Source organism: Panthera tigris, chromosome A2 (assembly GCF_018350195.1).
Source record: "Panthera tigris isolate Pti1 chromosome A2, P.tigris_Pti1_mat1.1, whole genome shotgun sequence".
NCBI classification, from domain to species: Eukaryota; Metazoa; Chordata; class Mammalia; order Carnivora; family Felidae; genus Panthera; species Panthera tigris.
In genome coordinates this window covers 116,784,161-116,799,517 of record NC_056661.1, presented here as the reverse complement: position 1 = coordinate 116,799,517, position 15,357 = coordinate 116,784,161, and the positions used below count along the sequence as shown (strand labels likewise).

Sequence of the window (15,357 nt, the reverse complement as noted above, 5' to 3'; positions counted from 1 at the left end):
AAATGTATATACAAGATATTTTTAATGTGCATCTGGGGATTAGAACTTCTGCCCTATATGAAATATCTCTGACAAATAATCTCATTAAGTAATTTAACTAGTTTGCAATCAAATTATTTTCTATTATAGTTTTAGCTAACATACAAGTAGTGTTTTTAATAAATTAATGTGTGTAAGATTGAAAGGAGGGTGTAACTTAGGCTTTCTCTGTGTGTCCAGAGCATTCACAAAAACAGGTGAATCTGATTATGGTCTTCTGGAAATATCTGAGTTAATTAATCCATTGAAATGATGAGGATCTGTATTCTCAGTGGGACTTTTCTTCTTTTGCTCCTTGTGAGGGTGGAGTGATTTCTGAGATACTCTTTGAGAGTTAAAAGAATTCTCTATCATGTGCCTAAAGAATCAGGTTTTGAATGTCAGCCCTGCTGCTTCCTGGTTCTGACCCAGGGTTGTGGTTTGTAGATCCCTAGCATTGCTAGGGGACAGGTTAGAAACAGAGTCTCAGGCCCTTCCCAGACCACTAACTCTGACTTCTGCATTGTGACAGAGTCCCCAGGGGATCCTAGGCACATCTAAAGCAAGTCAGTGGATTCCTCTGAGTCTTGTTTCCATGTCTTTGCAACGAAAGATCCTAAAATCTCCTCTACTTCCTCACAGGGTATTTAAGGACCAAACGCATGGTATGTAAGCATTTTTCATAAAGTATTTCTTATTGTGGTAAAATATGCCTAACATAAAATCGATCATTTTAACCATTTCTAAAGGTACAGTTCAATGGCATTAAGAACATTCATATTGTTATGCAACCATCACAACTATCCATCTCTAAACTCTTTGCCATCCTAAACTGAAACTCTGTGCCCTTTAGAAAATAAATCCCCGTTCTCTCCCCACTCCCCCCACCCCTGCCCTCCAGGTCCTGGCAACCACCATTCTATTTTCTGTCTCTATGAGTTTGACCATTCTCGATACCTCACATGAGTAGAATCTTACAATGTTTACCCTTTTGTGACTGGCTGATTTCACCTCGCATAATGTCCTCAATGCTCGTCTGCGTAGTAGCAGGTGTCAGAATTTCATTCCTCTTTAAGGCTGAATAACAGACCATTGTACGTGTATGCCACATTTTGCTTATTCACGTATCTGCCGGTGGACCTTTGAGCTCTAACTTCGGCTATTGTGAATGATGCTGCTATGAACACGGGGGTGGGGGGTGTGTGTGTACAAATATCTTTTGACTCCCTGTTTTTTATTTTTGGGGGGGTATATGCCTGTAGGTGGCGTAACTGGATCATATGGTAATTCTGTGTTTAATTTTCGGGGGGAACTGCCATATTATTTTCCACAGCAGCTGCACCTTTTACATTCCCACCAGCACTTCCCAAGGATCTCCACTTCTCTACATTTTCATCAACACTTGTTATTTCCTTTCTCTTTTTCTTTTTAATGTAATAGCCATCCTAATGAGTGTGAAGTGTTACCTCATTAGGGTTGTGATTTGCACTGCCCAGTTATTAGTGATGGTGAATATCTTTTCATGTGCTTATGGGCTCTGAAGTATTTGATATCATGTACATTGTTGCAATTTTGAGATTATGATACTGAAGTTTGAATATACCGACTACTTTGCTCAAGAAATCTTACAGATTTCCTTTGTCTATCTTAGGAGGAAATGAGCCAAATTTTCTTCTGGAGACCAAGTGAGCTGTAAACACTATCTAAGAGTTGAGTCATGCAGCCCAAAAATACCATGGTGTTTGCCTTAATTTCTTCATCCATAAAATGGAGGGAATAAGTTTACCTTGTAGAGTTGTTTGGAGGATTAAGTGAGATAATATATGTAAAATGCTTAGTGAGTAGGTAAGAGACATTATTTGCTCTTCCTGTGTTGTGGGTGGAGAAGAGGAGGGACCCACGTTGGGGAATGTGGAATGCACACGATGGTGAGCGGAGAGGAAGGAGAAGGGAGGATGTGTTGAGGGCACAAAGCCAGTGAGGAGCTGTGTGTGGCATGCTTGGTGGATTTGTTCATGGGAGTGGGAAGCAGTGGGAGGTAAGGCTGGGAGAGTGGGCTGGGACCAGACTGCAGGGGCAAGGAGGGTGAATCCACCAGAAGAGGGTGGGCTTGTGAAGGCAATGGGGAGCCACTGAAGGTTCTGTGTTGAGAGGGACACAATCAAAGCCACCCTGTGTTTATTGTTCTTCCCAGGCAGGCATGACCCTCAAACCATAATAGCAGCCACCTCGAGGCTTTGATCTTGACTATTGCCGCTGTTTACCTTCTGGGGAGTACCCTGGATATTTACAAAGTGCCATGTAGTCAGTTTCATTAGTTAGGAGATAAGATTAATTAGATTTTTTGAGGCAAGTGAGGACTGGACTTAGCTTTGAAAAACACAGGCACTAAAGGGAGCGCTGCTGGAGGCTCAGCTGCTGGTTCTCTTTGAAATCTCACGTGTGGCCTCCTCAGTAATATTTTTAGCATGCAGAACACCATACCAGGAATTTCCCAAAAGCGATAAACCTGCCTTCAAGAAGATTACAATCTCATCCAGGAGGGGTGGGGGTGCCTCACTGATACAGTATGGAGTATTTTCAAATATATATACTAGGTAGTACTTAAAGGAAGTGCTGGGATGGGAAGGAGGGATGTGGTATAAGAGAGGCCGTCTTCTGTTTACTATATTTTAGTAGAACTGGCAAAGAATGGCAGTGTTTGTAACAAATCGTCCAACTTTCGTCTGTTTTTAATGAAAATCATATAAAAATTACTAATAAGTACAACACATCAAACTAGATGGCAGAACAGTAAACATGTAAAGTATTCATGTTCCCACTGAGCAGACTAATCGTTTAAAGTAAAAGGTTTTGTCTGAAGGAATGGCTATTAGTGGCTCTTGGTAAGTAAAACCTTCATTTGATTTCTAAATATATGTTTGAATTTTATAAATTGTACTTTTCTTACCAAGAAACCCAGTTCAGCTTGTATTTTTATATAATATGATTCTACAATTAAGGTGTTAGAAATGGTTATATTAACCAATTAAAGGGCCAACAGGATCACAAACAAATTTTGCTAACTTTTCCCACAAACAGTTATGCGCAAGCCAAAGGACGGCCCCTGCAGTGATTAATTCAAGGATCATTTCTGCAAAAGTCACCTCTTGAGCATGAAACTTACACTCAAGTAGATATCACTCGGAGTTCAGTTAGAAAAACAGAAACCACCTTGGGTATTTCAAGTAGGAAAGGATTTAACAGAAGGAATTTGAGGTTTGTAAAAAGAAGTTGAAAAGTCTGAGGTTGCAAATCAAGTCGCCGGTGGCACCTGGTAGCTTTAAGGTTTGCCACTGCAGGCTCATTACAAGAAGTTGCTACTTCCCAGGTCAGAAAGATTACAGGAAACTGCTGCCCATGGTCACAGCCATCCTGTAGCACTCAGGCTGGTAACTAGAAAGGGAAAACCTACAAGTTGCTGCAAAACATCACATCTGCTAAAGCCTGAACTTCCAGCTAAAGCCTGAACTTCCAAATCTTGCACGAGGTCATATACATCATTGTCAGAATTGATGTCTAATCAAGCACCATGAAAGCAAAGGAGTCTGGGACATGTAATTACCAATCTTTCAGTCCTCGGATATATGGATGAACGCTGAAAGCTGGCGGAGGGGGGCGGGGAACGAATGCTGGTTGCCAAAAGAAGTATGGAATATCACTCCCATTTTATAAATGAGAAAACTGAGGCATGGAGGTCAGTACCTTCCCCAAAGATTCAAAACCAGGTCGATCTGGTTTCAGAACTAGAGGTTCTTAGCAATTGTACTGGGAAGTAGCTATCACATGGCATATAGCTCCAAAACTTAATTTGCTTCCTTGGCTTTAACTCTCATCAGCTCACATTCTTTTAGGCTATATAATTCAAAACAGACCGTTACAAAAGGATTATTTTGGCAACTTATTTGGTGGTATTTCCAAATTTGCTAACCTTTTCAACTCCTTCCAGAAAATGTGATCTGGGTAGCTCTTGCAATTACGGTTAGCTTCCTAGGTACAAAATCTTGGTTTGGCGATATTTTAGGGGGTGGGGTGAAGAATTATTTATGCTGCAGCTCCTAAGTCCATGCTTAAAGTCAAATTACTGCACAGACAGTATCTATGAAGTCTCTAAAACAGGTCCAATTTTCCTTCTTCCTTGAGTTCCTTATTGATCTTGGCTTAGGATGAAGTTACAAGCAAAGGAACGAAATTGACACTTACTGATTATGACGGCCCCCCCCACTCCCCAGCCACAAAACAAAGGCCTAAGTAGAAAGCATGTATATTCAGTATAACTCATTTATTCATTCATTAACAAACATTAAACCTAGGTAACTTGCTGGATTCATTTATTCGATAAGCACACATCCATTGTGCTATGTACTGGTTATTGTCCATTCACTCACCCCTCCAGCTCCTCCCCCTGTTCACACAGACCCATTCTACTCCCTTCTCTGCTCTGACTCTTGCATTATCAGCTCCCCCCCTCCCCCCCACTTGCTGACTTCCATTTGGGTTTGGTCAATGGGATGAACCAGCAGTCGACTGAAGGGTAAGAGAAGTGAGGCGTGGCAGCGTTTCCTCTTTGCTCCCTTTCTACATGCACCTCGCCTCTGAAGTTGGATGTGTGTTTCCAGGACTCCAGTTTGTGTTGGGTAGTCCACTGCTCTAGAGTTCCCGCTGTCACTGGCTTCCAGTGACACCATTTTCTCTCCTTGTCCCTTGAGACCTAGGGATGACAATGGCTTCCCACTCTTGCTGGACCCTGGGTGCCTCACCATCCCTTGTTTATTCCAGTAATCCTGCCCTCACTTGTGCAGAGTCCCTCCATTAAATTGTCTTCATTGAAACCATATAGGTTACCAACTGCTGACTCTCCCGTGAAACCACCAGAATCACCGACTGATGAAACAGAGCTGAGTTTATCATTTACTATGATGAGGAAAAGCATCACCCTAGTGAGGTGTTAGTAGTATCTCAGAGGGAGAATACTCATAGTTTTGGGTCTGAGTTCAGTGGTTTAAGGTGGGTCTTTAAATTCGGGAATCAAATTAGAATCGGGCGCAATCTGTGATAAAATTGCAACAGACAGGAGAGAGTTTCGTAATGAGACTGTGTATAAATGGTGATTTGAGAGGCAAGCAGCTTTGGCCCACTGAGTGGCCTACTGTCCTGAGAGGTAGGCTGTTTGCCCAGATGAATCACCTATTGTCCTAGGAAGACAGCTGGCTGAGCAGTCTGTTGTTCAGATTAATGAGTATTGGAAGATCTTATTGGTTTAAGACCTTATCTTTCTGCGCCATAATTCCCCCAAACGAACAATAAAGTCATGCTGACACAAAGTCCTAACAATTAAGCCGTGGGGCTTCAGGTGTCTGACTGGCAATGTAGTGCCCACTGTGGTCATTCTTCAGCCCAAGCTGGAGGACAGACTACTGCCTTCCGGGGTCCTGTCAATCCAGATCTTCACCACTGCTTGAGTCCGGATTGCACACCCGGTTTCTGGGGGTGGTTATTTCAACCTGTACAGATGCCAGGTCTTCTTATTTCTGGGCGATCGTTTGTGAGCTCATCTGCTGAGACAGTGGCTGCACAGCAGCAGCAAAGTTTCTAGAGATCACACATGTAAACATTGCAACATAGACAAACACTAAAAGAAAGATTACATTCAGAGTTTTTAGTACACTTCTGTGCCAGGAGCCAAGAGTGCCCAAATGAAATCAGGAGAACAGACTTGTTCTTTGTCTAGAGAGCCCTGAGAGCCAGATATGAGGGTATTAGCCAAATCACCTAATTTTATGTTTTTGTTTTGAGATCTCAGAGAATTCTGTGCGGATGTAAGGACAACATTCCACCACTAATATAACCCCTATTCCCCCTCGAGAGGCCCATGTGATATCTAGAGTAGCTCTACTTGGAGGCACCTGGGTGGCTCAGTCAGTTGAGCGTCCCATTCTTGGTTTCAGTTCAGGTCATGATCTCATGGTTCGTGGATTTGAGTCCTTCATTGGGCTTCTGCATTTGATGGCGTGGAGCCTGCTTGGGATTCTCTCTCTCTCACTCTCTCTCTCTCTCTCTCAAAAAAAAAAAATAAATAAACAACAAAAAAATAAAGTTGTTCTACTTGGCAGATAATGGGAGACAAGCTGGTTGGAGTGAACTGTTTTGCTGGCTTAAGTGGGAAACAGAAGAGCCTTCTCATGGTTGTATGATTACCTTGAACTCACCTTGGTCAAGTCATTTACCACAATGTCCTCTGATTTTCCCATTTTTAAGATGAGGGAGCTGGGATTATTTTTAGTATTTTTCAAACTGGGTTGTGATCCATTAGTGGACAGTGAGATCAATAAGGTGGGTCACAGCCAATTTTAAAATATGGGCTAGAATAGGACATAAATATCAGATGGGCTCACATAGGAAGGGTAAGTATTCTCTTGTGAAAGTATTCATGGCAGGTCAGGAGAAACAAGTTGACAAAACACTGGACCAGATCATCTTTAAGGACCATTCATTTGTTTGATTCTCCAGTTCCCAGGATGAATGTGTTTCACATGCTCATTGCAGAGTACAAACTTCTACACGTTTCTGAACAATGTTCCGCATGTCAGTAGAAAAGACAGATAGTCCTGTGATTTGGAAGGTTCAGTTTGTGAGGAATTGAAATGCCTCAGCAGGCTGACCTCTCTAGATATTCACCACAAGACTTCTATTTTTAAGTATTTGGTGTGATTAAAACCACTACAAATGTGAGCAATTTTATTTTTTAACAATTTCTGAATTTTAAACAGGTTTAGTTTCTTTTGAATTCTCTTCCAATCGTTGTTCATGTGGATTTACACATCTTACCTCGTTATTTAAAAGAGCACGCATTTATGTTCAGGGTCACAACATTTTCTTACAAAGATTTCTACATAGTGAAAACTGACCTAGTTTAGAGCTGTTGCAGCTGTGTGGTATTCAGTTGTGTTCATATGTAAATAGCGTGATTTGAAACAGCACAGTGATTTATGCCATCAAGAAGTTTTGCGCTGACCGTCTCTGATAAACAGTTGTGTGTTTTCCTTGGTCAAACACTATACTGGTTTTAAAAGCTGGCAATTTATGATGTTAGCTGAGCCAAATGTTCAGAAGAACAGGGATTGTCCACCCTACCGTAACAGCCATGTGAAATGGTTCTTATCAGTAAAACTGAGTGTCCAGCTGGGACACAGGCAGGGTTTGGGCTCAGAGGAATGCTCAGATATGGACTGTGGCCAGCACAACTGGATCTGGAGGGAAGAAGACCCTAGAACCACAGAGTGTCAGAGCCAGAAATATCTGGAGTATCTCCTAATTGTACCCAACCCCCATTTACATGCAGTTTACAGGCTCAGATGGGGACTTTCCCCGTTTATAAAATGTAGGTAACAAAACTGGATCTTCTGACTACACACTCTTAGCTGCTTCAGAAGTTTTAGATGAAGGTCCTGCAGACACCAGAAATGCAGAAGACATAAGAGAATACAAAAAGTATGCCATCCAGCAAGTTCAGACAGATGTCAGGGAGTGGCCATTTTTCATGGTCAAAGTCAGAGAGGAGCTTGGGAATACAGAGATCCCTCAACCCAGAAAGTAAGGCTGGTTGCTGTAAGGTAAACACCAGCACGCTCAGTGCTTGGTAAAGATTTTTGGGACTAGATTCTTGCCCTATACTGACAGGAGCTGGCTTCAAGGTATGAACACCCCCAAATCTGCAGGGAAACCGAGAGGCCAAGGAAAGAAAGGTGAATCCTTCTGCTATGTGGTTCTGACTCGGGGGAAAAAAAGCAAAGAAAGTTCCAGGTGGGGAGCAGGGAGAAAATTTCTTCTATCATACAGCGTTGCTAGATAAAATGCAGGACACCCAGTAAGTTTGAATTTCAGATCGACCACAAATAATTCTTTAGCGTAAGCATGTCTTGTGTACTATTGTAAACTGTTGAAGAGCTACATATATAAGAAAATAACAAAAACTTATTTGTGGTTTATCAAATTCAAATTTAAATGGTCACCCTTTGTTTTTATTTCCTCAACCTTGCAACTCTGCTATCACAGCCAGAATAATAAGAAATAGGATTACTCTCTGGGGTGATAGAGGTTCAAAGTCAGGTGTTTTGGAGCCATGTAGCTCTCTCTTGCCACCTACCACCCTACATGTTTGCACACAAGAAACATACAAACCATTGCTGGAGCCTCACCTTCCTATCTGAATAAATAGGTTGTAGTTTTACAAAGGACTCAATTACTAACATGGTCCTGAGGCTGAGTGTTCAGACTTCTCATGCATCTCTGTAAGTTTCCAGAAGAGTGGAAGTTCACTAACAGGTCACAGAGCCTGTGCACGGGGAAAAATTGTTCCCAGTGTGGAAAGGCCAGGGGATGGTCAAAGCCTGGCAGGACAAACACTTCTGCCTCCAGCAAGGAGCAGCTGCTCTACCTACCAGTTCGAGACAGAAAGCTGGCTGGCAGTTTGTGGGCGCTCGGCTCGATCGACGTAAAAACACGCATTTTAAGGACAGCTAGTAGTTTGCTCCAAGACATTTCTATGCTCTGTTAAGTTAGTTCTGATTATGTTAAGGAAAACTGATAGGCAAAACTCTGAATTTGGAAAGTAAGCACAAGAGTTGCTAGTCCTATAGGAAATGCTGTACCAGAATGCCTCTTGCAGCATGGTTTGTGACAGTTAAAAAAAAAAAAGGCAACGGAAAATAAAAAAATGGAATGTCCATCTAAAGGGGCATTATATATTTATATGTGGAATATTTGGTAACTATGGCTGTTATCAAACATAATTAGCTAGAACCATGAGCACTTAACTGGGAGCACTGTTGTGCCATGTAGCTAAATGGAAAAAAAAGAAAGGATAATGTATACAATAGAATTTGTTTCAATAAAAAGAATAGAAACAATGGGGTGCCTGGGTGGCTCAGCTGATTAAACGTCTGACTCTTGACTTCAGCTCAGGTCATGATCTCACTCACAGTTAGTGAGATCGAGCCCCACGTCAGACTCCGTGCTGGCAGTGTGGATCCTGCTTGATATTCTCTCTCTCCCTCTCTCTCTGACCCTCCCCCACGCATACACGTGCTCTCTTCCTCTCTCAAAGTAAATAAATATGCATAAAAAAAAGAGTGAAAGCAAGAATGAAAATTCCTCCACCCCTCAGTAAGTGCAGGCATGTATTTGTATATATTTTTATGAGCAAAGTGTGGGATGATCCACCTTGAATTGTCAGTTATTCATCACCTGGGGTGACATGGGAGCTGGTGGGAACATTATTTGCTTTTTGTTTGTACCTCTCTGGATGTTCTGACTTATTACAACAGTGAGCATTACTTATGAAATTAAGAAAAAAATTAATGTCAAATAAAATATAGAAAATTGTATGACAGGCAGATTAAAAAAACCTTCACCGACGGGCTTTAAATAGTAGACTCCCTACTAATCTTCTTCCTCAATTCAGCACACACATGTAAAGCTATATTTCAATTCACAAAACTTGAAGTGACTTTTTCTAGGAATGTACTTTGCCCTGTGGTATACTTACACAGTTTACCCAGGGGAGTTAGCCAGAAGTAGATTTGGGCTTGCTGGGGAAAATGTTAGCTATTATGAGAAAACTGAGATGAGTTAATGGTAACAAATGGTTTTGCCAAGAATACAAAAGTGCAGGCTCTATTATCTATGAAACTGTGGAGCAGAAACCCTGCATATCAGTCTTGCAGTAAAAAAATGGTACATGTTTGCATGTGTTTGTAAAGTCTTATTTTTTAAAGATGTGTCCATTCTCTGCTTGTATCATTTATCTAGCGTCTGAAGGCTGGATTTTGGAGGTCCCCCTACTGTCAATACTAACCAGTGTGCTAATCCGGTCTTTTATAGAGTAACCCATCACTAAGACTGTGTTCTAGAGAGTTCTATGTATTTGTGTCCAAGAACAAAAAAATGATTAGGTGCTTTTTTAAAATATCTTTGTGTATTTTATATACTTACATTAAAAAGGTCTATATATTTTCGTTGTGTTACAACCACCATAGATTCTTTTAGAAATGGGGTGTGTTAAGAAAAACGAATATGAAATGCATAATGATGTTCACAGAGACAGGGCAGATGTTTGATATGGTCAATGGGTAAACAGAATGAGGGCCATCACCTTTGTATCTCCCTCAATTTCCAGCTGAACTAAAATACTGAATTGGTTTCCATCTAACAGGTGATTGTGGGGAGGAGGAACTTATTGCTAGATCACTTTGCTTTGAATTTATTGCAGCTCGCTAAATTTATCAGGCATCTGCCCCATCCACAAAGTTGCAAGGAGGGGATGTCAACACTAAAAGCAAAAATTACTGTGAAGTATATGAGATAAAATGTATGCGTTATTCTGAAGGCCTTGGCAATGGCTGCGTTAGTCCAAGGAACACTTGTTACTTAGCTGCCTTATTGGCCCCCAAACCAAATCAAAACAAAACACCCACCGGTATATATTTAACAATATTCTATTTTTCATGAAGTAAAGGTATTTTTCAGTTATGTGAGATTTTTTTTTTTTTTTTTTGAGAGAGAGACCAGGAGCAGGGAAGGAGAAGAGACAGAAGGAGAGAACCCAAGCAGGCTTCACACTTAGTGCAAGAGCCCCATGCAGGGCTCGCTGTCAGGACTGTGAGGTCATGATCTGAGCCAAAACCAAGAGTTGGATGCTTAATCAACGGAGCCACCCAGGGGCCCAAGTTGGGTGAGATTTGTTAAGACACACAAAGACTCTGGGCTGCCCCAGATTAAGTGCTCTTGGCTCTAGGAGTGAACTCAAATGTATTGTAACCCTTGAAACATTGCAAAGCAGAGCATCTCAGGCTTTGCTTTGCTTTAACGTGTTAAGGGACTTGACCCAACCTGTTTTATATGCAAAAATGTCTCTTGCCCTTTTACCCTGAGGGCCTTTCCACAGCCTCCTGGAGGTCATGCAACCGGGCCCCTTCTGATCCATACGATTTCTAGCCATTTTGAAGCCATGAGGGGGAAAATCATTCTTTGGACGGGAACTTTTGGAGGAAATTGAAATATATGCAAGTTTTTAAATGCACTTTCCACATCTGAAACCATTTTATGGACACAAGAGGATAATACTGGAATGTACATAATTTGGTTTCCTCATAAAGTTTGGTATTTTTGAGACTAAAAGAACTGAAATGTTTCTGAGAGAAATGTGAGCTTTTCTTTTAATCACAAAATCCAGGAAAACATTTGATTTGTTGAATTATTCCATTTTTGCAAAAAAAAAAAAAAAAATCACCTCACAACTCCTTTTCTCTGTGAGAAGAGAAAGAATTCCAGCGAGGACAGCCCTCCTCTAGGAGAAGATGTGCCTGGGGTTGTTGTGTCAATATGAAAGAAGCCACAACTTCCTGTGGCTGTATCTGCTCTGTAGCTCTTTCGTTCAGTGCTCCATATTTTGTCCTGTACCCTTTAGGGTGGGAGGGTTTGGTGGTAAATCCATTACCAAAACCACCTTACTATTAGCCAAATAGCGCACACACACACACACACACAGTCCAGAAGAAAGAACAAAACAGCGTTGAACATCACTTCATGTCTATTATAACACATGAGGGTCTACAAGGAAGAGAGTTGAGAGGGTCTACTTTGTTCCACTCCATTCTCATGAGCCTTTCAATGGCTCTGGTGTGCAGCTGCCATATACAATATAGGGCCCCCAATTACATTTTTTTGTTTTTTTTTTAATTTTTTTTTTTAACGTTTATTTATTTTTGAGACAGAGAGGGACAGAGCATGAACGGGGGAGGGGCAGAGAGAGAGGGACACACAGAATCAGAAGTAGGCTCCAGGCTCTGAGCCATCAGCCCAGAGCCCGACGCGGGGCTCGAACTCACGGACCGTGAGATCGTGACCTGAGCTGAAGTCGGACGCTTAACCGACTGAGCCACCCAGGCGCCCCTTACATTTGGATTTCAGATAAACAGTGAACGCGTGCGCTATTTGGGACATCTACTCATTTAGTATTACATGCATTCATTATTTATCTGGAATTCAAATGTACAGGGGCTCTTTGGGTTTGTATTTACAAAATCTAGGCGACCCTAGCCTGGGTGTCCCTTCTGGATTTTTGAGACCACCCCACATCTCTTCATCCACTCACTTATTCATTCAACAAGCCCTTATGGAGCATTTATTCTGTGCCAGGCTCTGTTCTAGGCAGAGGGGACAGCCCCAGACAAGATAGTTTTAACCTTGTTGGAAAAACAGACCAAAAAAATAGGTATTACAAAAGAAAGAAAGAAAAGAATCAGCAGGATAACTTCAGGTGGTGATGATGGAGCGCATAATGACAAGTGAGGCTGGTGGTCAGAGAAGGACCCCTGGGAGCACTGACTGAGCTGAGGCTCAAAGGATGAGGAGGAGAGAGCCATGGCAGGTGCTGAAGGGATGGTGTTCCAGGCAGGAGGGATGAGCAAGCGGAGAGGCCTTCAGGGGAGAATGCAGCTGGATCTGCAAAGACCTGAAAGAAGGCCAGCAAGGGCTGGATGGGTGAGTGAGGGAGCTAGTGGTAATGGAGAAAGTTAGGGAGGAACTTGGGCTGGATGCCCCCCGGAGCACTGCTGGGGCTGCGGAATTGTGACCTCACAATCTGATTTATGGTTTTAAATGGTCCCTCTAGCTGCTCCAGGGAGAACGCATTTTAAGCAGGAAAGGGTGGAGGCTCAGAGGCCTTCTAGGAGGCTCTGCCCTCCTGCCTGATGGTGGTGCACTGGACGAGGGTGGGGGAGGGGCTGATGGCTTTGGAACACGTTGGAGAGCCTTGCTGGAGGACTTGCTGGAAAGCCACATGGTGAGGGAGGCACAGAGGATCCAGAGGATTCCCTGCAGCTTCTCAAGAGAAAACCCTTTCTCTCTCCTTCCCTGTTGCCTTTATCCTTTCCATTCTCCCTTATTCACTGGCCCGGTCCCTGCCCTGCTCAGTCAGCCCTCCGGATCCTGCTCTTCTGCTGGTGTGCAGGACAGGTTTTCAGTGAGTTCTAGACCCGCCTTTTGTTGCTGCCTGGGGCTGAGGCTGGGGGGGGGGGGGCTTTGGATTCTAAGTGTAGGGAAGGAGTCCTCCACCAGAGCCGACCTTCTTCTTGGCTCATCTTTTTCGGATGTCCTTCCAAATGTATTGGGTCTTCCTTCCCTTCTGCTCTTCTGACTTCAATCTACCCTCCCAGGCTCCAGGAACAGACACAAGATGCAAACTTGTCTAGTTTTGTATGTCTCCAGAGAATAGCTGTATTTGAAGTAAAAATTCCCGACAGGAGTGTGAGAAGGGTCAGTGGATGGCACTTGTCCCTTGACTTTTATACTTGTGGTAGTTCTGTTTGGATTCATGATTCCAACCAAGATGTTTCTTGGTTATTCCCAAGGTTAGGAAGAATAGTAAATACGGTAAAAATGGTAAATAAATCTGCTCAAGGAAATAATGTATATTGGAAGGAAGGAAATAAGCAAGGAAGGAAAGAAGAAGACAGGAAAGAAGAAAGGAAGGAGGGAAAGAGAGGGTAACAGCATGCTTCCCCAGAATAACATATGAGCAAGAATTTACTGCTTTATTTTCTTAATCTAATGGTCACCAAACCCCACCAGCACAGACATAAAGCAGAAGTAGTCTGAGAGCCAGTACTGATTCATATCTGGAATAGAGGGAGGCAGGGACTTAGGAAAACAAAACAAAGCAAAGTAAGAACAAAAACAAAATCGCCTTAACATGGGTTTGATCTTGACTCTGTCACAGCTGGTGTCGGGAGCCCCTGGAGGACAGGGCTGCGGTGTCTCCCATGCCCACAGCCCTATGTTTCCTAGAGGACGGGTCGTGGCCAGAATTCTGTGCATGTAGAAGGCAGAAGGAAGGAGCCAAGAGCACCTCCCTGGGCCCCATTACCTCATGTTTAAGGGAAGGAGTTGAACTGAAAGCTCAAAGGTCCCTTTCAGCTTCCACACCGCTCCGTCCCCACACCTCTTCTGTTTTCTCTCTGCTGCTTCACGCTCACAAATGTCTCTGCTGCCAACAACTATTTAAAACACTTTCTTTCTTTTCCTTGTCTCTCTTACTTGCTTCAGGCAGTGACCAGAATTCCCAGCAGTTTCTCCCTTCTGATGTTGGGTGCTTATTATATTTGGACCTTGGGGAGGACAGCTGAAGACATGGCATGGTGGGTCAGAGTCATGAACACTAAAATCTTCATATCAATATATAATCAAGTGCCAGAGAAGAGATCTGTGAAATTTAGATTTTTAATACTGGTTCCCTAAACGCAGCAGGCTGTGGTGATCACAGCCCCCCTCTCTTTGAAACCATATCAAGCTGCTTCCAGAGACAACAGCTACCACGTTCTGAAAGGTTTGGAGTCTGGCAGCTGTCCAGAAAAGTGGCTCCTTCCCCACCACGTACAGAGCTCACGGTACCTGCACAGGAATTACTACAGAAACAAATCCATCCTCCATTGCCTGACCTGGGTCTACTCCTTATTTACATATCGGGGGGGGGGGGGGAAAGAAAGGAAAGAAGAAAAAAAAGTGGAGTATTACTCAGAAAAAGTGTTATCCCATCAAGACCATTTCAGCCACAGACACAAAAGATGATGGCATATTGAAATAGAACACAAAAGAATTTTCCAGGAATGCCTGAGTGGCTCAGTCGATTAGGTGTGCAACTCTTGATACTGGCTCAGGTCACGATCTTGCAGTTCGTGGGATTGAGCTCCACACTGGGCTCCCCGCTGATGGCTCCGAGCCTGCTTTGGATTCTCTGTCCCTCTCTGCCCCTCCTCCACTCCCTTTCTCTCTCTGTGTCTCTCAAAAATAAATAAATAAACTAAAGACAAAACTATCCAAATAGTAATCTGATTTTCTCCTTATTTTTCAGAGGAAAAACTCGAATATACAGGAAGAAGAGGGATAACATACACAGAGAACAGCCTCTGACACTGTTGTCACTAGATGGAATGCTTTTGACCGCAAACAACAGGAAACCCATTTAAATTTGACTTTAACAATATATTTTACATAAAAAATATAATTTAACATAAAAATTATGTGGGTTAATGAGAGGCTCATTTATGTCATCAAGGATATAGTTTTTCTCTATCTTGAGACTCTGATTTATTTACTTAAGCCAGCTATTCTCAGGGTCCCCAAATGGCTGCCACTTGTTCCAGGCAGCACACTGATATCAACATCCATGGCAGAAAAAGGAATGTTTCTCCCTGTTTTATGTTCCCTCTGAAGAGAGTGGAGAACCTTCTAGAAGCCTTG

General features: G+C 42.7%; 1 long non-coding RNA gene across 1 annotated transcript; it reads left to right on the top strand.

Moving 5' to 3' along the window:
- Positions 1-12,762: 12,762 nt before the first annotated feature.
- LOC122236446 lies at positions 12,763-15,137 on the top strand. Its single transcript, XR_006214506.1, has 3 exons — positions 12,763-12,901; positions 14,164-14,255; positions 14,969-15,137. It is a non-coding gene; the product is annotated as an uncharacterized LOC122236446 (long non-coding RNA).
- The last annotated feature ends 220 nt before the right edge of the window (positions 15,138-15,357 follow it).